The sequence below is a fragment of the Heterocephalus glaber genome, unplaced genomic scaffold (genome assembly GCF_053883595.1).
Source record: "Heterocephalus glaber isolate CG9 unplaced genomic scaffold, H.glaber_assembly_v1.0 deba00000071, whole genome shotgun sequence".
In the NCBI taxonomy this organism is placed as follows: domain Eukaryota; kingdom Metazoa; phylum Chordata; class Mammalia; order Rodentia; family Bathyergidae; genus Heterocephalus; species Heterocephalus glaber.
In genome coordinates this window covers 8,358,328-8,382,500 of record NW_028258137.1, presented here as the reverse complement: position 1 = coordinate 8,382,500, position 24,173 = coordinate 8,358,328, and the positions used below count along the sequence as shown (strand labels likewise).

Here is a 24,173-nt window from a genome sequence, read left to right as displayed (position 1 = left end):
GCCGAAGGGGCAGTCATCAGGACCACGCTGTTGTCATGGGAAACAGAAAGAACCACAGTCAGCCTACAGTGGCTACCATGCCATTGACCAAAGCAGATCATACAGACAAAACGGAACTGAACAGTTTCTCATGGGGAGGGAAGTGCATAACTGGAAACAGTAAGACACCCTAGCACAGACAGGGCCACAAAGGTTCAACATACTGAAGACGTAAGCGATCTGATCCTGGCATATCCTTTATGCTTCTTCAGTCTTGATAGATGTAGCTGGAAATTGGGAAGCTTTCTTTGGCTACTTTCCTGGGGCCAGGCTTTGCTCTAGCAGGGTGACAGGGAGTTCTTTGGAAGCATCATATCCCAGCAAAGAGGTGTCAATAGGCAAGGAAAGAGTAGTTACAAGACTCTTTGAAGATATGGAAAGGGTGGTGAAATTATGTCAGTGTCTTTTTCTAAAAACAATAATACCTTGACACTGCTGACTCAGCAGTGCTTAGCAAGGCTGGCCAGGCACTTAAGGGGAGGAAGCCCCGGTCCTGGCGATACCTGTTTGGCAGGGAACACTTTCCAGGATGGGAACTCAGGGGTCCAAGCTCCTACTCTCAAACTGTTGAGGCCAAATGTGTTTCTGAACTTGGGATTTTTCAGATTTCAGGAAGAGGATGTGCTGCATATTCTGTGCATTGTGAAGGTCAGCAAATTTCTGGGCGCTGGGGCCAAGTCTGGCCTGAGGACTGTACATAAGTAAAGGTGTATCAGTGGACAGCTGACACCATCCTTACATACTGTCATGGCCGCTTCCAGCCACCGTGACAGAGCTGAGTAGTGAAGGCAGCAACCATATGCTCCTATGACTTAAGCTCTATCTGGCTCTTTCAAAAAAGATTGCTGAACCTTATATAATGTAACACCTCTGTAGGAGGACCTTGTGATTAAACAAATGAAGATCTACATGTTAAAATGAATATTCAGCCAGAATTAGTAGACCACTCTTGTATTCCCAGCTACTTCACAGGCTGAGGCAGGAGAATCACCAAGGAAAATAAAAGAATATCCACACTCAATAGGATGAATAACTTAACATTAGCTCTAGGAGGCTTTTGCTACCAAATGGCTATTGAACTGGGCTTTTTGTGTTGAAAGCCTTTTGGATTTCACAGGGTCCTCTCCAGCTTTGATGTTGTAAGCAGACAGATCCATAAAGCAGAGGATGGAGTAGAAGGTGGTAATGTGGGTACCATGTTGTTATTAGTGAAGCCACACTCATTTCATCAGCATACTTTTGCTTTGAGCCCTAATTGCGTCTCTTGAGGTGGGGCCCTGAGGCAGCCCCTCTCCCTGTACTCTGGCAGGGGAGGAGGTAGCAGGCCCTCTCGACCCACACAGAGCATCTTGTTCACATTGAGTCCAAATGGGCTGGCTTCTGTGTCATTCCTGAAGCTGACCCTCGCATCGCTTAGCTTCATGTAGGGATGAAGGTGCATGGCAGTTTGGCAAATCGGCCCCTCTATTCCCCTCAATCTCAGTCCAGTCCCAGGGATTCACTGTTCCTGATACCGAGGCTCAGTCAGGCAGGGGGTAGGGTACCTACAGTAAGCTCTGCCCTGAAGTATTTATGTACGTTCCAGAAATATTGACATAGGAGTCTCTTACACATATTCGCACATTGTTCTTTTCTATAGCCCTTTGTGATGCTTAATCAGCCAGAACATATTTAATAATCCTTTGCTCTGGGCTGAGTGTTACCCGCAGTTCCCGCCCCAATCTTGTTGGAAGATAAGGTCAACACTTTGGCAGTTCAGGAATAGAAAGCATCTTCAGAGACTGAGGATTCTCTTGTGTGATCACAGGCACTAATCACATTTACCCAGTCTCGACCCTCATGAACTAATTGTCTCCCAAAGGCCCTCATCTTAATATCAACAACCCCCACCTCCTGGATAGGGGTGAGGATTTCATGAATTTTAGGGAGACATAAATGTCCAGATCATAAAAATGTTTCATAAATTTCATTTTGTTTTAACAAGGGTCACATGTAAAATAGTGGACATGAGCTGAGAAGAGATGAAAACTGCTGTGGTAATATGGGGAGCCTTGCCAAACTCTTTGTAATATATACATAGCCAGGTCATCGTGGCCAGTTCTTTCCTGTGTTTGTGTGTGTGTGTGTGTGTGTGTGTGTGTGTGTGTGGCCAGTTCTTCAAGTCAGCTGATCAGATCAGTCCTGTGGCTTTGCTGATTTGCCCAGTTACTTCATGGAATTGATTGCTGGTTCACTGTGGCAGATAAGGTGGAGTTCTAACTTGACTGACTTGGGGATCCACCAGGGGATTGGTGGAGATCCCTCTGGGAGTGACTGGATGGTGCTCTGTGTCTGGTCTCTGGCCCCTTCTGGTCTGGCAATGTTCCCCTCTTGCTTCTGGGCCACCGTGAACTCAGCAGCTTTGCTCCCCCAGGCCCTTCTGCCATGATGTCTCTGCCTTGGAGCCAGACTATCCATCATGGGCTGAAACCATGAGCAAATTAAACCTCTACAGCTCTCCTCCTTTATGTTGTGGGTGTTGGTTTTGTGTCTCCGTGAGACAGAAGCTAATATACTCACCATGCTCCGTGCAAGGACTCCGAGTGGACACAGTTGGTATAAGTGAGCAGCCACATCCAGTGGCACCTGTAGCTTCACTGTATCCTTTCAGTGTGTGTCCTGAAGGGGCTGGTGAGAGGCTCTGAGATGCTCTCTGCCCCAAGGTGGATGTGAATCCTCTGCCATGTGTTGTGCTCCCATGGGACACGAACCCGCATGGTCCCGCCAATCCTGTCCAGTCCCAGGACAACAATGTGGGTGCCATCCTGCTTGGGCTACCATGAACTTCTCATCCCCCCGCCAGCCCAGCACAGTGCCTGCCACCAGTATCCCAGGAATGTTGAAACATTGAAACTTTGTTTCAGTGGTGGAAGGGAGCTGCCTGTCTCCATTTTCACCTTCCTGGCAATCAAAACATCAATCTACCTTTGCGTGGCACCTTTCTCTGTGCACAGTGCTCATCTTATTTCTAATTCTGCTTTTTCATAACGATAGCATTAGCAATATTTATTGACCCCTTACTGAGACTCAGACGTGCTCAGCACCATTCAGGCATTTTGAAGTTAAGTTTTCACGGAAGCGTGTGAAATTGAGACTGTCCACATTTCACCCACGAGAGAAGGAAGTCTTGGAGGTGTGACCTGTACCTTATTCCTCACTGAGGCACTTTCCATCTTAAATGAGAAAGCACCGGAGACCTCCTCTTCTTCAGCTTGGGCTGCCATGGCGGAAATGACAGAAATGTGTTTTCTCACAGTTCTGGACTCCAGCAGCCAAAATCAAGGTGTCTGTGGGGATGACTTCTTCTGAGGCCTGTCTTCCTGGCTTGAAGATAGCTGTCTTCACACTGAGCCCTCCCATCGCTGACCCTCTGGGTGACTGTGTCCTTCACTCCTTTCCTTCTCAGGACACCAGTTGAGTGGGAACACCGGCCACCCTGATCAATTCATTGAAATTCCTTCCTTAAAGATCCTGTCTCCAAATACAAGCACATTCCACAGTCCTGGGGGTTAAGACGTGAACAGATGAAGTTTAAGGAACAGCTCAAGGATCCCTGAGACCTCTTCTCCCACCAGACTGTTGTGCTCTCCAGGGAACAGAGCCAGAATGATGTCAGCCCTTGCAATGTGCAGTGTGACTCATGAGAGGGCCCCTCCGCCTCCACTTTGTCAAAGATGGGCTGGAGAGGAGGAGGCATGGAATGACTGCTCTTCAACACGCACTGGGCAGTGATCTAAACCTTTACCCTCACAACTTGACTGTGGCCAGCGTGGATCTTCTTTGAGTAAGAGGCATGTGCTAGAGGAAGCCACAACCTGGTGTTGTGGCAGGAACAAGGGCAACGTCCCCTTGACCCTCAATGTACAATGGCTTTGCACATACCAAAGCACACTGGAGTAGCTGGCACCCATAGAAGACACGGGACAATGCCAGCACCCCAGCAGCCCTCTCATATCCACTGCCAGCAGCTACCGAACTTCCGATTGCAGTTTTGGTTCTGTTTGTAAGTATGGAAGCAGAGAGAAGTGATGGTTACAGTAAAGAACCCACAACACTCATAGGCCTTATCTTCATCTGGGTTCCTTTTGGCCCTGTTGTCTTCCCTGTGACCATGTCACACAGAAAAGGCAGGTGAACTGCTAACCTCAGCTTCCTCCTGTCAAATGAAGGCGAGCATCTCTATTTAATCACAAACACACAGTACTGAGTCTTTTTCTTTTCTGAGATGAGTAATTGTAGAAACTGGCTGGACCATAGACCTATAGGATGTTTTAATTGTAGGGCTATCCAACTAGGAGGGATGTCTGTCCAGGTACTGAAGGGGACTGGCCCGGAGCCTGCTGTTGTCTGAATGTGGAAGCAAGCCCATCAGGGTGCTGTGGTTTACACATTTCCTCCAGGCCTTGCACAGAACTTTGTACATCAACTGGAAGGAACCAGGGAGCTTGGGATGTTTTGTCCTTGAAAGGGAGAAGGTAACATATTGGCAAAGATGTCTTTGACAAATATCCTGACCAAACTAGACAGCAGACACTGGGCGGTGAAAGACATGTTCTCATCACCTTACCCCAGACTCCTTTCTACTGACAAATTTGCATTGAGCACCATATTTTAATATTGATCAGTGTACTCCCTGCTTCTCTATGTACTCCTATGCACAAGAATTGATTTTCAAGAAATATGTTTGGATTATTTTTTGGCACACCGGTGTTGGCGAAATGCGTATTTGCATAGAAATAATCTTTAGTGAGCTCTCTTTTCTAGTGTGTCAAATTTATAAGCATCACCATCAAAAGACGTATTTTTGAATATGGATTTCCTCCTCAGTTTATTTCTTTCATTTATCACGTTAGGATCACCATGCACTGCCATTATTTGGTTGGGATTTTGTTTCTGAGCAATTTATTTATTGAGATTTTGGGAGATGAAAGCATCTCACCATATTTTATTTACTTTTTGATTTATTTATTTTATTTCACAAGTTCAAAAGGAAATAATCCCATTCCCAGATCATTTAAAGGCTCCTCTTGCTGAAGACACTGCAGTGGCCGCCTTTTACCGCCTCTCTTCTCTTCCCTCCTCCATCCACAATTTATCTCTGAAGACACTAGGTTTTAATAGGCAAAGGAACGTGCAGACACCAGAGGTCTTTAGCTCACACTTGTGAAAATGCCGAGGATTGGCAAAACATTAAAGTTAATGGACAGAGCCTGGCTGCCAAGCTCAGTGGAACCTCATGTCCCTGCCAGGCCATTCTAGTTCAGTGAACTTGCCCTACACTCATGGGCACATTTGTTCCCGACTCTTCCTATCCTGCCTCTCCATCCCTCTCTCCTGCTTCAATTCCATCTCCTTCTCCCTCATCTCCTAGCTCTCTTCTCCTCCACTTCATCTGTTCCACCTGTTGACTGATTTCTCTTTCCCTCCGGGCTTTTCTTCTTCCGCTGTGTCTCCTCTTCTACCCACACATGTTCCTGTGGTTTCTGAGAGCCTCAGTACTGGTTTTTACTGGCCGACATCTAACATGGAATCATTCATTCATTTCTCTCACCCTGTGTTGTTCTGATTTTGGGGGGTACAAGGGAATGCAAGTTTGTCCTTGAACTTTTTCTGGCATGTCTTAATGTTCCCGAATGCTCCTGATATCCAAGCTCTCATTCTTGTACTCGTTGAAGCAAAGTGTTTGTTGCCTGGTTGTGAGCTGCTGAAGTCGAACTGTACATTTTAAGCACTCCTATATTTTATTACATAATACATGGGCAGCAGGTAATTCTAGGAACAGAATCTCAGATGAAGGGAGGACTACTGTGTGTATTTTGTCCCAAAGCTTTAATTTCTTCATGATTCTCAACTGTGACGTAAGAGGAAAATAATACACTATGCTGGGCTTCCTATGAGCATCACTTAGACACACGACTATCTACAGAGTCACATGTTGCCTACCCTAACATGCTGTCAGGAGCACTTCATGGGGGCAGGCCTTTCATCCATGGGTCACCTGGAGACTTCTGCAGGAGAAACAAGCTGAGCACCACCCGCTTTATCCATGAGGAAAGTAAGAGTCCACAGCATCTCATACATAGCAGTCAGTACAAGTTTGCTGCATTGAATCTCATTGACCTGAGAGGTCGCATGATTTCCATTAGTTTGTGGAGCAACCCAAGGGCAAAAATGAAACTGAAATCTCATTTTGGAGTTTTTTGAAACCTTGTTTTATTTATTTATTTTTAAATCCTTTTCTTTTTGGCCTGGAACCATCTTCGTCTCTGAAAGGCCGCCAGGCAAGTGTTCCAGCCTTACCTACCCAAAGGCTCGCCTTGCTCAGTGGAAAGCCCACTGGGGCTGTGTAGTGTTCTCTGCCTTCTCTGCTCACCCAACCCTAAATAATTGCCTGGATGTTCCTTTTATTGTCGCCTCTGAAACAAGATGAAGAATCCAATGGTTTGCTTTCGAACACATTAACTTCTTTATCACATTAATACTGACTCATATCTTATTTCCCACTTGCAGTAAGAAAACCATTCAAATCTTTCCCTCACAGGACAATATCTTTAATAGCTTCTGTGTGTTTCCTATTTTTGACTGTTTCTGTATAAACAGACTAATCTAATAGCATGCCGAACCCATCTAACTTGGCAGAAATTCAGAAAATCACTCATTTCTGTGGCACGCTGGGATGCAGGGGGTGGGGGGAGACTCACTTTTATTGCAGAAAGGTTTTTCTTAAAGTTGTCTTTCATGAACATAATATGTCTATCATTTGGAATTCTCCAGCACCCCGAAAGGAAATTATTTATTGCAGAAAGGTACAATGGTGAACGAGGAGGTATTATGCCCCATACAATTTCTGGCCTGAATCCATTTGCCTAAAGGAGCAGGTATCGTGGGAACACAGCCCTGAATTCTGGCCTGTTCGTGAAAGGCAGCGTGCACCTGGAGAGCATGGAGACAAAGCCCGTTCACTTGTTCATTCTTCTGAAAACTGAGCATAGGCCGGGCCCCTGTGCAGAAATGTTGTCTGGTGCGGGCCTGCCTGGCCCTGAGCTCTGCCTCAGTCCTCAGAATGAGAGCCTGTCTCTGGGAAGAGGCGTCCAGCCTTGGCCTCCAGTCCTGAGTGACTTCACATGTCATTAAGACTGTCACCTGTTGCCCCCTGCAGCCCCTGTGGCAGTTCCTCTCCAGGCCAGGGTGACAGAGTCCCATCAGGGCCCCACACTCTGGCCTGCATTCCCCTAGAGGATAAAGCCACATCCCATCATTGTGAGGTATGCTTTTTTCCTTAGTTTTGTTTTCAGTGTGTGTGTGTGTGTGTGTGTGTGTGTGTGTGTGTGTTGGTGTCTCCTCTGCCTGATACCCATCCCACGCACTTAGGCAAAAACAAAAACCAAAACCCAGCATGATACTTACTCCTTGGCACCTCAGTCATATCATTCCCTTGCTGTAAAAGTCACGCTGTAGGTTGGCGTGCATCTTAGTGGTGGTGTGGTTGCCTAGCGTGTGCAAGGCCCTGGATTCCACTGCTAGCACCACCAAAAAAAAAATTAAAGAAATAAAGTGAAAAAAAGGTTCTCTTTCTTATATATTCAGAGGGTGTAAATCCCAGCTCCATTCAGAGGTTGATTTGTTTGCTTAGAATACAGACTCGCAGGAATCATGTGCCGATTCTGATGCTCTTGGCCCTCTGGTAGAGAGAGGGTGGGATGAGCATCTGTATTTCTGTCTAGTTCCAGGTGATCCTGGAGCTAAGAATCACCCTCCTTACAGGATTGCCAAAGCCTTGATGATAAGTACCATATTTTCTTCCTTTTTTGTATGCCTCCCCACACAAGGATAATTACATAGAATAAGCCCAGAAATTCTTGGTGGTGGATCTATTCCAGCAATTTTTTAAAGCTCTCTTTGTCTGGAACTTTGCAAAATAAACACCACAGTCACCCCATGCATTGTGAGTGGGGCATGGTAGAATGGAATTTCGCTGCTGTAACTTGGGGGCCAATCTCTCCATCGCAAGTGAATTAAGAAAGAAATAAGAGAGAGCTAGGGAAGAATGTGAACGCCGATGCCGAGGACCAGCCTGGAGCTCCCTGTCCAGCTGGTTCCGTGAGGGATTAGAAGCTGGCTGTTGCGAATTCACATTAGTGATGCTTCCAGACCCTTCCTCTCTGTGCATTTATCTTGCAGGGGGCATATTTAGGAGACATTGCCATTCTATTTTATCTGTGGAATTGCTTTCCATTCTGAGGACTTTTTTATATAAGTATTCCCTCGAACCCATTCCAAAAAGTGGGATTTTAACCCAACAGACCATAACTACAGTGTTTTATTGTGCATACATATTTCAAAATGTGAATGTAAGTAGATTTACCAAAGTTAAAATAAAATTAAAACTTTTCAAAGGGCACTGCTGCTTCCTACCCCAAGTCGGACTTTTCCCTTTGGAGTTCTTATGCCATTTAAAAACCCAGGAAGACATTTTCCCTTGGGTCTTTTTCCCCCTCTGCAAGGGTTTTGGATCAGAAAACTTCAGGTAGGTCTGGCTTCGCGCTGTCCCCCGCAGCACCCTCACTGGCAAGGTGGGATGAATTCTGAAGCTTGTGCGCCAATGCTATATACAGCTGCAGCGCCATGAAGGCTGCTCGCTGGCATCTCTGCTTCCCCTCTTATCTTTCTTGAAATCTCTTCTTCTAGCAGAAGCTGGAGTTGTTTTTCTAAAATAGAAATCTGATCTTGCCACTGCCAGATTCACTGCTCCCTGCTTGATCCCTCCACTTGCTTTTCTTATCCCTTAGGATAAAAAGTCAAAATCTTCACCAAGCCCTCTAAATCTCCTACCAATTTCTGCAGCTTACTCTCACACCATTTTCTTTGCTTGCTGCCACAGGGCCTTTGCACAGGCGCTTATCTCTACTTGGTGCTAGTGATCCTTTCCTGGTCATCTTAGCTTTTAGGGGTCAACATGATCATCACTTTCTTAGGGGGGTGGAGAAAGGAGTCCCTGATCATCTAGACTCAGTTGATTTGCTCTTATCCAGCACCTAAACACACATTCCTCACTTCCCTTTGTTGACTCCTTTTTTCTCCTTAGTGCTTAGCACATCTCACCGGAGTAGGTGTTTGTTGTCTTTCTCTCACCTTCCATTAGATCCTCAGCTGCCCAAGGGCAGGGGTTTGAGTGTACTTCACTGATATCTGTCACCAGTGAGGAGCCCAGGGAGCTCCCTCAGGAGGCGTGGAATGAATGCATGATGCAGCTGTGATAATGGCCAGGCACCGCCTCTCACTTTGCACACTGCTGTTGTGTGAGAAGCAGTCACCATAGCTGCTGCCCGTGGAAAGGCTGCTTAGGGAAAGGCTGCTGGGCCTTTGGTCGATAGCTGGAAACTTGGACTGCAGGGCAGGGCGTCTCTATTGCCAGGAAGAGATCCCTGTGGCACAGCAGTGTGGTCCACGCTGAACCCCTCTCTGCCTCCCCAGAGGCTGGAAGATTGGTGCATGGTCAGTGGAGGGGGCCTGTATAACCCGCCCTGGGTAGAACCCTAGGGACCCATCTCAATGCTCTGCCTGGTGGGCAGCACCTCCCACGTTTCCCAGAGTTCATTGCAGGGGACCACTAGGTCACCCCGTGACTCACTTGGAGAGGACTGTTGGAAGCTTGCACCTGGCTTCCTGAAGACCTCAGCCCATGTACCTGTTTCCTGTGAGGATTTTACTTTGTGCCTCTTTGTTGTGACAGACTGTAGCTGTGAGCATGGCTGTCCGCTGAGTCCTGCAAGTCCCCTAGGGAATCCCCGATCTGGGGGACAGTCTTAACCATGCCAGGCACTCTCGTCTGCCTAGAGCCTGATGGGGCCCAGCCCTCATGACAACATCTAACACATCCTGGCTGAAGGAGTGAATGGCTGTATAAACGCCACCCTCAGGGAGTAGATGGTGGCCTGACATCGCCCAGCCCTCCCTGAGTCTCTGTGACTGCACCCAGGATGTCAGCACAGCTGGCATTTCTTCTGCTCATGCTCACAGAGGTGGCACTGGATGGATGTGATATCAGCTCTCCAGAACTGTACTTGGACTGATACTCTTCATGGTAATCCAGCCAGGGCTAACACAGAAGAGTAACAGGGCAGACGGAAGACCTACTTCATATAAAGCTCAATTAATTAAATGATTGTCCATTATTCTGAACATATTCCAACAAGCTGTTTTTTATTTTACAAAATTAGGATGACTAGTAGTGGTGGATATTTGTTCTCCATTTATCTGCACTTTTGTCTTACACGCGCTTACAGATTTTAACATACCTTGTCCCTTATGGAATGACAGTGGTTAGAAGTGGTAGATATTTTCCTAAGTTTCCTTACTTGGAAAAATAAAATTGAGAGTTGCCAACCTTATTTTATATCTCTCAAGTTTTTTGTTTCCTTTTTTCCCCAGCCTTACTGGTCCCTGAAACCCAGAAGCTAGAGGCCTAATTCACAAGGTGTTTCTTTTTCAGGCTGGGGCTGTAGCTCAGTGGCACCGCACCTGCCTGGCAAGTGCAAGGTCCTGAGTTTGATCCCTGGTCCCAAAAAGTAAAATAAAAATAAAAGCTGGAGATCAAGATTCAGAAAGACCAAGTTTGAATTGCATTTCTCATATTAAGAGGCCACTTGCAAAGTTTCTTCATCTTTTGGAGCTGAGTTTTCTTCTCTGCACCAGGAGGTTAATGCTAGTTCCTAGGACGGTTTCGGAGGAGAGTGGGGAACACATGATGTAATTTGCTACTACCCGTAGCGTGGTATTGGAAAGCTAGGGTGCTACCTGCTCCGCATGTTAGCAACGCCATCCAGTTTTTCTGCTGCTCCTCTCTGTGCGTCATCTCCTTTGAATGTTCCTACTCTTGGTGCTGCTCTTGGTGCTGATGATGTTATGTAGGAAGGGACAGGGGAAGGAGGGGAAATTAGGCAGGTGTTGGTACGACTCCCCCGGAACCCTCGGCACACCCCTGGAAGGCCTTGCCTTCCTCACTTTCTCACTCGGCCGTGCTTTGAGCTAATCATTCCCCACCCCAAAAAGCGCAAAGAAAAACAAGGGCCGCATAGGGGAGAGGTCCAACGTTTTCCAGCCCTGCTGAACAGATGAAGAAATCAAGGCACGCGAGAGCATACATGGGGCCCTTCAGACCTCAGGACCTTGCAGGATTTCCAAAGGCTTCCTTCTCCCTCCCTCTGCACCCCGACCCCAGCCTGCAAGCCAAGCCAGTGACTGCATTTTGTATGAATTCAAAACAGAGGTACAAGTACAGAACTTTGCTCTGGTCCTTCCCGAGCTCTGTGGGACACACAGGGCAACGCTGACCCCCAGCCTTTGGTGGTGTGTGTCTCTGATCAGAGCTGTCAGGCCTCTGGCCTCAGTGGTGCTGCTACAGAGTCCCCTGCTTCTCATAAACACACGGCTGTGGGGCCCGCTGCTCAAGAAAGCAACTCGTGCTCCCCTCGAGTGTTTTTCTGCTTCGCTGTGAAGTGCGGTGCTGAGTGAGCGGCCGCTTCCTTCTCCACTTGATGTATGATTTATAAACAGAACTCCACAGGGCGCAAGCCTGCCTGCGACCTGTGATGCGCTCTCCAGTGCTTCAAACCAGGGTTGGGACCCATCTCCCTTTCTACTCAGTTGTAGGTCACTGAGGGGAGCCAGGCAGAAACCTTCCTGAGCAGGATTCGTTTTGTCTTTATTGTCCTTTAGCACAGTTCCAGCAATACTCACCACAGGGCCACGTGTCCTTTTCCTCTGACCCTCCAGAGCACCCAAGAGGCAAGCCAGACTGAGTGGCAGCCACCGTGGGGGTCACACAGCGAGTTTCATTGCACCAGTGAAAGCTGCTGAGCCCAGCATCGGTGCAGTTGGACATAGAACTGTACTCTTCTGCACCAAAGGCCTGCCTTTTACATTTGCAGGAAAACAGCACCACTAGCGATTCACTTTCTTGAGTCTTAGAGGCCTTTCCTTTAAGACATAAGTATCCAGGGGAGCAGAAATGCCATCAGTGGTAGTTAGGTAAGAACAAGTGGCTTATTCACTGTATGACAAGCATCTCATCACAAATGGATGTTGAAATACCCACGCTTGGAAACGATGTGCTTCCACTTTTATTTTTTGTCATCTTTCCAGTGTGTCTTAAGCTTTTTCACTCACTCATGAAGCAAACATGCTCTTTGATTGGGAAAACAAATGGAGGTGGTAAAAGTTCTAGAGGCATAAAACTAATGGATTCCACACATAAACAATATCTGGGGAGAACAAGGCTAAAGGCCAATGGTTTCAAACCTAAGTGACTGGAACACTCATGCGCACATGTGTGTGTGTATGTGTAGGTGAGACTGAGACGCATGCACAATTTGTGAACGAGGAGGAGTGGAGAGGGTTCAGAGGAGGCAGGGACATGGAAAGACACTTGTGCAAAGCTTCTGCAGTACCCCAGCATCAGCACTGTGGTGTCACCAGTGACCCCCACTAACCCTGAGGCATCCCTGCAGTCCATGTGCCCCACCTTGCAGATAGGAAGCCTTGCCCAGTGTCATGGTACCAGGAAGTCAGATCTCAAGTGTAAACGTGTCTGCTGCCAAAGCCATAGCTCTTGGTGTGGAACATCTGCAGTTGATTGCTGGTGATGCAGGGTTGGTGGGGTCTGGCCCTGGGCAGCCGGCGTTAGGTGTGGAAACACTTTCAGTGTAAACCCCAGCTTCTCTGCCTGCTCGGGGAGACCCGGCTGCCCCTTTCATCTATCCCCGGGGAGCCAGAGCCTCAGATCTGGGCCACCACCTTAGATCCTGTTGGGGGCCTCTGTGACAGCTCACCTCTAGTGTGTTGTCCTGGACTGTTCAGAGGGAGGGGGATGGCTTGCAGCATTAGTGCTATGACACAGCAGAATTCCAAGCTTCATGCCTGGCTCCGTGTCCTGGCTGGGATACTTACTGCACTTCTGTGGACTTGGGCCGAACACTGATCTTATCTGAGCCTCAGTTTTTTCTTCTTCACAATGAGGATAAGGACAGTGTCTTCCTGAGATCAGCTGGGTGAGTCAAGTGCTGAAGAGGTTCATAAAGCTCTTGCTCAAGCACCAACTCGGTGAGGATGTGATGCTTAGCTCTCATCATCATCATAATCTACACAGTCATCGTCTTTGGTGTCGTCCTCCTCCTCATCATGAAAAGTACTGGATATCACTTTGCCCGTGACCCTGACATCTGTTGTAAAAACTTGGAGTCGGAGGTGTGCAGGACTTGGAAGTTGGCTTGTCTATGCAGGCTTCGGTGGGAGCTACTATGGAGGAAAAAGATACTTTGGAAACCAGGTCACAGAGGAAAATGCCTCATATTGTACAGAGCCAAGAGGTTGCTGTGGAAGCACAGAGGAAGCGCGGCCTAATTGCATTGATAATATAGTCCAGTAACTCATCCTGCCCGCACGAAGGTGGATGGACGCTTCCTCTGCTTGCGGCCACACTCCGCCCGGGTTTTCCTGGGAGAGACATCTGCACTCCAGCAGTGATTAAAGTGCCTTGGACAGACCCTTGCTCTTAGAGTGTGTGGCTCCGGTTTAATAAAAGGTAGTATATTAAAATGGAACCCATGCTATTATTGATCAGGACTAGACATGTTATAAACCAGATTAAAGCTCTGATAATGCAGAATCCAGGGGGAGGGAGCTTAGGGTTATTGAACACCTACTATGTGTCAGTGGACCTCTGAGATTCCTCAGAGCCTGCTTCGCAAAATACCTCATGCAATAAACCAAGAGTGAGTCTCTGATATATTAATATATTTAATCATCAGACTTTGAGTGTTAAAGAAGATTGCAACAGAGGCATCTGGTTGATTGGGGAATAGTTGCTGCAAATGATAATCTCTTTTGAATAAACTGATGCTAACTTAATGAGGTTTTGCTGAGTATTATTATTCTCTCTCTCCGATAGAAAACGGAGTGGCTGCCATCCCCACCCGTCATTCTCCGTCCTTCCTTACTAGTAATGCTGCTCTTTCCTCTTGCGCCATGGGAACTTCAAACATTTTTAACTAACAGATTTCTTTTTATCCTAGCGTTTCTGGAATTCTGAAAGGTAAGTGCACAGCTACTGAAGTGTGTTAGCAAAAACAGACAGCTTAGCTGGGAAAATAGAACTGGAGCAGGAGCAGGGTCTCCCTCCCTGTCTGAGAGTTGTGTGTCTGTTCTGGAAGTGGATCAAGAAGTGTTCCACCACCAGCCATTTGGCCACAACCTCAGGCGCTGGCTTTGGCTGGGTCATTTGAAGCATTCATGAGACCAGTCTGGGGACCTGGCACTGGATAAATTCTTCATTGACCATGGGCTCTTGTGGAGTTGGGATATGCCCCCCTTTCTACCAAGTTCCAGACAAAAGCATGGTTCAAGCTACCCAGCCCCTGCCCTTCTGCAGCACATCAAGGAACCTGGGCTGATTAAAAAAAAATAAGCAGCACACGTTGAATACCTGTCCCACTTCCTACATTTTCGACCTGGTACTCAGGGTCTCTGTGATGGGTTTCTGCCCCCCATGATATCAAGGAGTCTTTTAAGGGCTGAATGGTGCATGCTTCTGTTACTCACTAGGGGCCCCTGCCATTTGAGTTAGGTCTCTTGGAGCTTCTCTGTCTCTGCCATCAGTCTCAGAGTACAGAAACAAAGGAAGGCTGCAGAGAGGGTCTTCTGGCTGCTCCTTGGTCGCTGGCGCAGAGCCAAGCATGTAGTTGTTTAAGGCCTTCTGTTTGAAAATGATTCAAAGCACCTCTTGGGGGAGATGGTTTCAAAATGGAGGGGCAGGTGGGGCACATGTGGCCTGGGTGATGTTCTCCCAAGGGCCCACGTGGGCGTGCGTGTCCCGGCTGTCTCACCTTGGCAGCCTAGCAGGAACCCATGCCCTTCCCACCGGAAGGAAACATTTGTTCCTTTGCAGCACTTTCTTCTGCATGGGGGAAGGAGTCCCTATGCCCGGCCCCACCAGCTGGACGGGAGTCCCCTGCAGCCTGTTCCTGGGTGTCTGGGCCACATTTGAGTTCCCCCCAGGTTGCTTGCTGCACTGATCCACCTCTTTCCTGAGTCTCTGCATGTCTTTCTTGCCTCAAAGGATGCTCTTGTGTTCTTTTAGGACGACTTGCCCCAGTTTCCTAGGGCGCTGTGGGTGTGAACCGAGAGGTAGGCCCAGGAGTCTGCAGTGCATCCTTTAAGCATCTCTGGCTCTTCGGACTCCCGCCCTTCCCTCTTTCCCTCTGTGATCTTTCCTTCTCCTCCCCAGCAATCCTTGCACCGCCATGGTTTTTTCTTTTTCTTTTTTTCTATGCAAGGTGCATCTGAGAGGCCTAGCCTGCTGGCCTTGGGCTCTGATAAGATCTGTCTGTGCACCTTTGTCTGGCCTGTACCTGCCTTTTCTGAATGGCCTTGTTAATTGCAATTGACTCCCATAGAATGTGGAGAGCAGTGCCACTTGACACCAGACTAATGCTCCTGACTTTTCCTCTGAGCCCTCAGCAGCAGGCTGGCGGGGCGGGAGGGGGTCAGTGGCAAGGTAGAGAGCTTCTGGTTCCAACAAAGTATGTTAGGGATTTTCTCTGTCAAATATTGTCATTTCTAGGAATTCACAGTAAAGTCAGAAATCATTAGGAGATTTCACAGTTGTAGCTCCTGTGAAGATGCAAAGATTTTTTTTTTCCTTCCATTTCCAAACTTTAATCCAAAACCTGCACAGAAAAGAACTTAGAAGATAACCAACATTTCAGGCGTCTACACCAAGAGCATTTGCTCCCCTGGGGAGCTGAGTTTCATACCACCTACTAGGGTCAAGCCTGCCTCCCTTTAAAGGCTCTTGGCACTCCTATGGGGGACAGAGAAAAACCCCACTTTTGAGGTAGAAAAACAAGGCTGAAAGACCATCTGCTACCCAGTGTGGGCCATTGTTGTTCTTTAGGCAGCCATAAAATAGGACCTACATGGAAACTTGGAACCATGAGCCTGTTCAGCTGGAGGCCGTGTACCCCAGGGTGGGTCAGATGTGTCTGCATTTTCCAGGCCTGCTGGACCTCAGCAGCACTGAGCTGCAGGCAGGGAAGCAGCACAAGCTCGTCCTTGCTGCCAGGAAGGCCCTGGGCACAGCCTTTCCTTGCATCATATTCTGGGAACTATATAACCAACCCGTGCATCAGAATTATGCTCCCGTTTTTAATATAAGAAAACTAGAGTTCCCAGAAGGGGGGAAATGCTCAAGATCAGTCCATTTCCTTCTCACATTCAGCATAGTGCTGGGCAGTTTCAGCCAGGACAGTGACATGGCAAAGCCAGCAAACAAAGCTGGTTCATTTCATTTAGGTTAGGGTCTCAAAGTTAAAACTGTTAAATGTGGAGAAAAACGGGTGTGAGTAATTCTAAGGAGGTAGGTGGGGAGTTGCACATGTGTGCTCCTTGGTTAAAAGATGTGTGCTTTTGAACCTTTGGTGATTGTCAACACTCCTGAAGAAATATTTCTCAGTAAGGTCCAGATTTCTGATTTCCTTTGAAATTTCAGAGGCATTAAATTTGGCAACTCTGGGCTGGAATTCTGGCACTCAGAATTGGCAGGAAGGATCCGGGAGAAGGCCTGGCTGCTCTTTAGATGGGAGTAGACTCCCTGGTTCCTGCATTCCACACCTCACCTGCTTCCCTCACTGATGATGCTACTGCCTGGCTCCAGGGATTTGGGGTATCAGGTGCCTGTCCTGGAAAGAAGGACGTTGGATGAGAAAGAAACACAGCCTCGGAACTTCTCCTATGGGTCACCGGTTAGTTTGGCTCACCTGTAAAATGGGACCGCTGAAACCCAGCTCCCTGCTTGCAGTACGGGTGAACTGTGCCTGGAGAACAGAAATGCTGCAGCAGGTGCTCACAAAATCCTAATACCTACCATTTAATTTCTCACCGCCTGTTCCCTCAGGGCTAAATGCATGGAACCCAGAGAAACGTTTGTGAGTGAGGTAGAGGCAGTGGGCTGGGTTTTGGAAGCAGGTGCCTCCCCCCAAAACCATCCTTTTGCTTAGATTTCACAGTGACCCCCATTGAGAACAAAGCCTTGCATAGCATGTGTATTTTTCTCAGGTCTAAGTTTCTCCCTAGAGATTCTTCTAAAGAGAAAGGGAGAGAAAGCCCCAAACCCAATCCAGAATTGAATGCAAATATGACAATAGGACTCATCCCGGGTAGAAAAAAAATCTCCTTTTTAATTAGAAGCCTGGAAGGACATACCCTTTAATTGCTGTGCTTGTAGTGTCAGGGCTATCAATATCGGAGCCTCTTTCATTAATAAATTGGCAAGTCAGAAAGCGGCGGGAGTGGGAGCTCCTACCCCCACCTCTTCTCCCACCCCAAGCTCCACTTAATCAAAGGCAAACTCAGTCAAACAGGGGAAAGAACATGTAAATCAGCCGCATTCACTCTGCAGGCCTGAAATAGGTAGGAGGAAGGAAACATGAAAAAGATCCTCAGTCCCGTCCTTTCCCTGCCATAGCTCAGATGCGGTGCTCCCAAGCTAGAGGTAGTTAAATGGCCCTGCAGATTGCCATAGACTCCCGGAATGCCTAGGTTTATGTATGGATTAACACAGTGATAGACCCTGAGTAGCAAAAGACGAAGACTAATTACCTGACAAAGCTTCCCTCCACTCGCCTGGGTCATTGAAATTAATTTCTGCTTTCAGGGCTTGGCAGAAAGCAGCTGCAGAATTTCAGTTCAATACTCAAATTAACGGGGAGCCGAAATTATTTCTCTGCACAGCCTTGTATTAGAGGAGTGGGCTACCAAATAGATCTTGATCGCAGACACCAAAGAAGGGATTATTCTTCCCTTTTCATCAAGTGCCTGAAGTCCTCGGAAAGTGCAGAAAGGAAGGGAGGAGGAAAAGAAGAAAAACAACAACCAATTTATTGGAGAGTTAACACTTAAATGCTTTACTAAATTGGATGTGACATCCATGTGTGCCAGCTCTCCTGCCCCCAAAATAACTCTCGGTTTCTCTCATTTAACCAAAATTTAAATTAAATGAATGGTTCTCATAATATAGTACATATTTTTGTATATTTGGAGTGGAATTCCAAGTCAAGTGGTAATTTTTGAATACCTAGTTTACAGCATCCTATGTTTCCAAGAAGGTCAAGAAGGTATTGGCCTATGTCAGGGTTAAGGAAATGGATGAGAAGGGCCAGGTGCAGAGGCTTGAGGGGCGGAAGGGAAGGGAGGGGCTGGGGGTCTGAGGTGGAATTGGAACCCAGGGCTTCTGTCCCCAGCTTCATCTTTCTGCCTCATTATGTAGACTTCTTTTTTATTTTTTGCTCCAAGACTGTCTCTTGGCTTCTTCCACTTTGGGATCCCTGCTTTCATTTCACCTTTGGTGGAGTCTGTGGGCTTTTTTGAGCACCATGTATATGCACCAGGCTGGACTCAATCCAGACTCCCAACACTCGTTTTCATAATTTTCCTGCACTAAGACCATCCACCTGCTGGGGGAGATTCACCGGAAGCCAAGTCCGCACCTTCTTCCAGTGGACTTTTGCTGGTGAAGGCTGCAGGCTACTGTCTGTCACCCTGTGACCACTATTTCTTTGAGGCTGTGGGTCCACACCAAGGGAATCCTGGGCATGAGACTCACTCATCACAGAGGCAGGAAAATTACCTCTTTCCTAACTCTCCCCAGTCTTTGGGGTTGGGAAATAGTGTATTAATCAGCCAAATTCTGCATTCCTTACTGACTGGGTTCAAACTATGGAACTCATCCTACTGGTTGTAAAAACTCTAGAATTATTCCTTACAGTGGCACTGGTTGAGCATTCTTAACCCACAGATCTGAAATGTGAAATGTTCTGAATGCCGACTGGATGCCAGAGGTAAAACATCAAGGCATTTCCTGTTCAGCATTGGGTGCCCACCTAACTCGTGTGTCAAATATACTCCTGTATATCTAACAAAACAAAATCAAAATTGACAAAGTTTTGCAAATGATGAAACCGAGGTTTTGGGAGGGTCTGTAAACCAGCACTGATATCCACAGCTACTCCCAGGGCAAATACCAAGTGCCAAGATTCGAACCCTGCTTTCTGTGTCTCCAGCAGGTGCGCTGCCAAGTCGCCCATGAGTAGCAATTAGGCCCCATCTAACATGTCCAGCTTAAAACCTGTGACCTCGAGGCAAATGACTTCCACATCTCATTACCATCCCCTGAGCCATCCAGCCCCCAGTAGGATAGGGAGGTTAATCAGCCACGCACTGAATCTGCTTATAAGGCTGTTTCGTGTACGATTTTTATATCTCGGCTCCTAATAATGGTCCCATTATAAATGATTGTCTCACTATGATATACTGGTTCCTTGCCTTCTAGGAACTGATTTAAAAGGAAGCCCTGGACTTCTTGTGTCCTTAGAGTTTATTCATATTGCTCTTTGCTTGCTCAGCAGCTGGACTGGTATAGGGGACAGCCCCCCTCCAAAAAAATATTTTCTTCTCAGCATGAGGCAGTTGCCGTAATTAGTAACCTCCAGCTCACTTGATGTCTTAATAACACTCTATGAAAAAAATCGCTACTCCTGCCTGTCCCCTGCCCACCCCCAAGCTTCTGACTCAGTGGGCAGTGCCCATGGAGAAACGGTTACCCCTGGGTGTGTCTCCTTCCTTCTCTATGCACCCAGACATTTTAATTATTTCTAGGATGACTTTGGAGAGCAGGTCATGGCAGATTTTTAGCATCAGGGAGTGCATTTTGAAACCAAAAATACAGGCACATTTATCCAACAGTTATTTATTTAGTACCTATTATAGGTCAGGCCTGTGAAGATACTGCTGGGTACAGGAGGACAGAATAACAAGATGCGTCAGAAAAATGTGGGAAGCATATTAGGAATATGGATAGGGATTACCAAGGAAAATGCACTTGTTGAATTCTTCATGGTTGGAATTGTTAATACATGGTTGAGCTTTGATCCTATTTCATGAGTTACAATCAAGAAAATCATTAAAAAGGGCTTTGTTTCCTCAAAAGTTGGGTAGCGTGGAATATATAAAGTGCTTTCAATTCTTCTCCGGACTTCAAAGCATTCATCATATTCCAGCTGCAGTGGTGTGCTGGCTGCTCTCAGCGCATGCCAGAGCCCTGTCCTGGGCTTCTGTGTGCACTGCCCTCGCCTGCCATCATCTTCTTCTGTCCCTTGCTTTGGCGACTTCCACCTCATCCTTTAGCTCTCATAAAAATGATGCCTCCTGATAGCCTACATTAGGTTCCTGTTGCTGCAGTGACCGATAATCACAAATTGGTGATCTGACACGTTCCCGCCGACTTGAACCACTGGTGGCACGGGCACGACCCAGTAGGACTGTCCCTTGACACCCAAAGGGACAACCATCATGTGCCGCTGGTGGCTCAGAGCCACCTGGCAGTGAGACATACGATTTACAGCTCCCTGGTGAATGTGTTAAGCCCACAGTTCCCAACCTTTTTGGCATCAGGAACTGGTTTTGTGGAAGACATTTTCCATAGACTAGGGAGAGCGGGCGGGGGGCTGGACCCCAGAGTGCACAGTTTGCAGTAGGATTCAGGCTCCTATGAGAGCCTAATGCTGCTGCTGATCTGACAGGGGGCGGAGCTCAGGTGGTGACGTGAGGCATGGGGGTGGGCCTGTAAATTCTGATATAGCTGCCCTCTCCCACTGCTCACCTCCTGCTGTATGGTCTGGCTTCTAATAGGTCACAGACCACTACCAGTCTGTAGTTGGGCATCCCTAGCTTAAATGACACGAATGTATTTTCCTACGGTTCTGGAGCTCAGAAGTTCAAGAGAGCTGACATCACACAGTTGGCAGGGCTGGCTCCAGGTAGCTCTCAGGGACAGTGTGTTTGCCTGACTTTTCTAAAGGCCACCTGTATTCCTTGACCCATGGCCCTCCTCTCTCGTAAAGTAGTGTCTTGGAATCCCTCTTCAACTCTGCCCATCCTGTTTCTCTTCTGTCTTCCTGTGCTTTGTGCTTCCTTTGGGCTCTCCTGAGCAATTTTCTATGATCTCCCCATCTCAAGGCTGCACCTTGGATCTATAAGGTCCCCTTGGCCATGCAGAGAAACCTATTCACGGGACCTAGAGAGCCTTTGGTACCATTATTCTACCTACTGCTCTGCCCTAGCCAGGGAAAATACCCGCCCCCATGTTCTACCCCCGCTCTTCCTTTCTTAGCTTTGTAACTCACATACATCACAGCTTCTGTATTTCACATTTTATTTTTATTTGCTTGTGTCTGCTTTCATCTAGAACTAGACAAAGGCTCTCCAAGGGCAGACACCATGCCCAGCATCCCCTTCCTTTTATCACCCCTTAGCCAAAATGAACTCCCCTTTTCCCCTTGGGCCATCATGGTGGTGAGTGAGAAAACCCTGTTCAGCCTCCTACAGAAAAACAGTAAGAATTGGGTGGGGGTGAAGAGACACTTATGTCCCCAGGAAGGAGAAAACTCAGGGGCGTAAGTGTTTCAGGCTCAGCTGGACCCAGGCAAACACAAGATGCCATCCGAGTTGGCCTCTTCCCTTTGTTGACTGAGTAATTTCCTTCTGTGGAGAGGAAAGGTAACGGATACAAAGTTCCTGAACCCCAACCTGGAGTTGACCTTGGTGGTCTAGTTGGGTCACATCCTTGAGGTGGCCCTTGATATGATGTAACCAACAGAAGTCACCTGCTGTGAGGCTCCCAGACACTTGGATGAAGGACATGGAAGGACTGTTTCCATAGGAAACCAAAATGCTTCCTCAAGGGGAATGAATGCTGGCCAGACACAAGGGACAGATGAAGAAAAACGACACTTTATGTCTTGCTTAACCCTTCCCCACCTTGGAGACTGAATGGCTTCTTCTGTCTCTGATTTCTTCTGTCTTTCTACAAATTTACATCAGCACCTGAATTAGCACTGGGTGGTACAGTAGAAGCCTCTTTTTGGTACACAGTGGACTCATTTGCCAGTCACCTGTGGGTCCGTTAGGGAAGAGAAGGGGCATCCCCAGTGTGCCAGGCCCTGTGCCCCGCCTAATCTCCATTTCATCAACCCTCTGCTGCCACTTTTCAGTAACGACAGGCGGGCAGCCCCACCCAGTTGCGTAAAATAGCAGCTACGTACTCTGTCCTGAGCAAGTACTAAATTCTAGCACATTGACGCCTTAGACTACGGTCTTGGGGGTGACTTAATATCTCCTGCTGCTGCGTGGCAGATCCACGGTTTAAACCTGGGTTTACTCGACCCAACCAAAACAGGAGTTTCTAAAACCAAACCCAGAAATGTGTTGGCTAAGGCCGGTGACATTAAATAGCATATTTGTGCCTTTGGGGGATCCCTGCTCTTTTTTCCCTCCAACTAAGAAGAATTAGAGATTTTTATTGCGATTTTTTTTTTAAAGCAGCACTTTGGCAGAAATTTTATATAAATGGTGAGCTTTTCTTTTGCATTTGTTTTAGCTTAGTCTTTTCCATTATTCATCTGGCTCCTTGAACCCTCCTATCTGCATCCCACACTTATCACCCGGAACAGGTGTGTGCCACCTTGGAGAAGATGAAGCCAGAAAAACAATCAGTTAGACAGGAATTATGTTGAAAGATGACTGAATAAATTACCGCCTCCCAGGAGTTGTATGAAAAACGGCTATTTCTGCAGGGCGTCAAAGCACCTTTTTCCTCTCCGATTCACACGTATCCCTATTCAAAGGCCGATGGTGGCGGGGAGCTGCTCCTGCACCATGTGGAGCCTTCTGAGCTTTGCTGCCCGTGTCACAAGAAGCCGTGATGCAGGCTGTCTCTCCCTGTGCCGTCCGCCTGCTGCCCCGCGCCCTCCGCTCTGGGGAAGGATTCTCATGGCAGTCTCCTTGTGGACGGCTCTGGGGAAACAGGTCCCTGTGCGCTAAGTGATCTTGAGCAGGAGAGATGGACTCCGCAGATGAACATTTGGTCACAGATCTCAAGCAACCAACCTGAGGAGTCAAACAGCAGCTCAGGAGGAGTGAGCCAGGATGGCTGGGACTTGGTCAGCAACACCTCGCTTCCGGCCTGTCCGCCTCAGCCTCCTCACGCGATGGTCTCCAGCTGCAGCACGCTGGTCATGTCTCTTTTTCACCATCACATTTCCGCCTCTCCTCTGTGCATTTGAGTCTGTCCAAACACAGCTGATGCTGCCCGATGGCCTGGCGATGGATGGCAAGCTTTGAGGAAATGGCCTCTGTCTGTTCTTCTCTGACGGCCTTTGTTAATTCTACAGGAACTTGTCGTTCTTTCCTCTACCCCCTTGGGACTCTCCCCCTTCCTTTCTTCCCACATACCATGACCCTGATCTTTCCTAATCCTTACTTCTCTCTCACTTTACCTTTTGTCCTTCATTTCTGGCTCTGGCCACTTTTGAACTCTGTTAAAGTAACTTATTGTTATTGTCACTTGTTATTTTATGTGTTAAGTGTCTGTGATATACAAGTTGGGTTCACTCATCACCTCATTTAAACCTTAGGAAAGCTCCACAAATATACTCAAAGCCCAGATTTCACAGGTCTGGTAAATGGACACATACATGGATTAAATGACTTTGGCTGCCCCAGATGATAAGCAACAGCGGTAGAGGCAACCACAAAACTCAGGTCGGTGATTGAGTCTAAAACCTTGGCCGCCATTTTGATCCACCTCTCTTATCGGTCGCTCTGTTGAACTTGATCTGGGTGTCTCTCATAGCAGCTAAATGATGGTAGGACTGGAAAAATGTCCTGGGAAGGAGGAAAGGCGGGAAGGGGTAATGGGAGGAGATGAACAGGAAGAATGAATCTAGACTGAGAAAAAAAAAAAAGACTAAATTGCGTAAAAGGCATCTCAGTTTTTTAAAATAAATGACTGCCTACAATGGCCATACTGTTTCTCTAATTTCTTCAGGACATACTTTGAAGATGAAATAGTATGCATACTGCTTAGCACTCTGTTTTTCAGAAAAGCATGCTCATATCTGTAAAAGTACAGACAGTTTCTCTCTTAAATTGTGTACACTGGATATACACAAATTCCACATGAGCACAGACCTAGTTTTGTCACC

General features: G+C 47.4%; 1 protein-coding gene across 4 annotated transcripts in view; it reads left to right on the top strand.

The window, feature by feature from the left end:
* The window catches only part of Wwox (WW domain containing oxidoreductase), a 930,576-nt gene that overhangs the window by 441,675 nt on the left and 464,728 nt on the right, over positions 1-24,173 (top strand). For 2 of the 4 annotated variants that reach the window (XR_015450909.1, XR_015450905.1), the window contains exon 8: positions 1-24,173. This exon is cut by the window's left edge and continues 150,059 nt beyond it; it is cut by the window's right edge and continues 228,712 nt beyond it. The exons of the other annotated variants lie outside the window; for them this stretch is intronic. The gene's annotated coding sequence lies outside the window, so the exon portion shown is untranslated. 4 annotated transcript variants of the gene reach the window in all.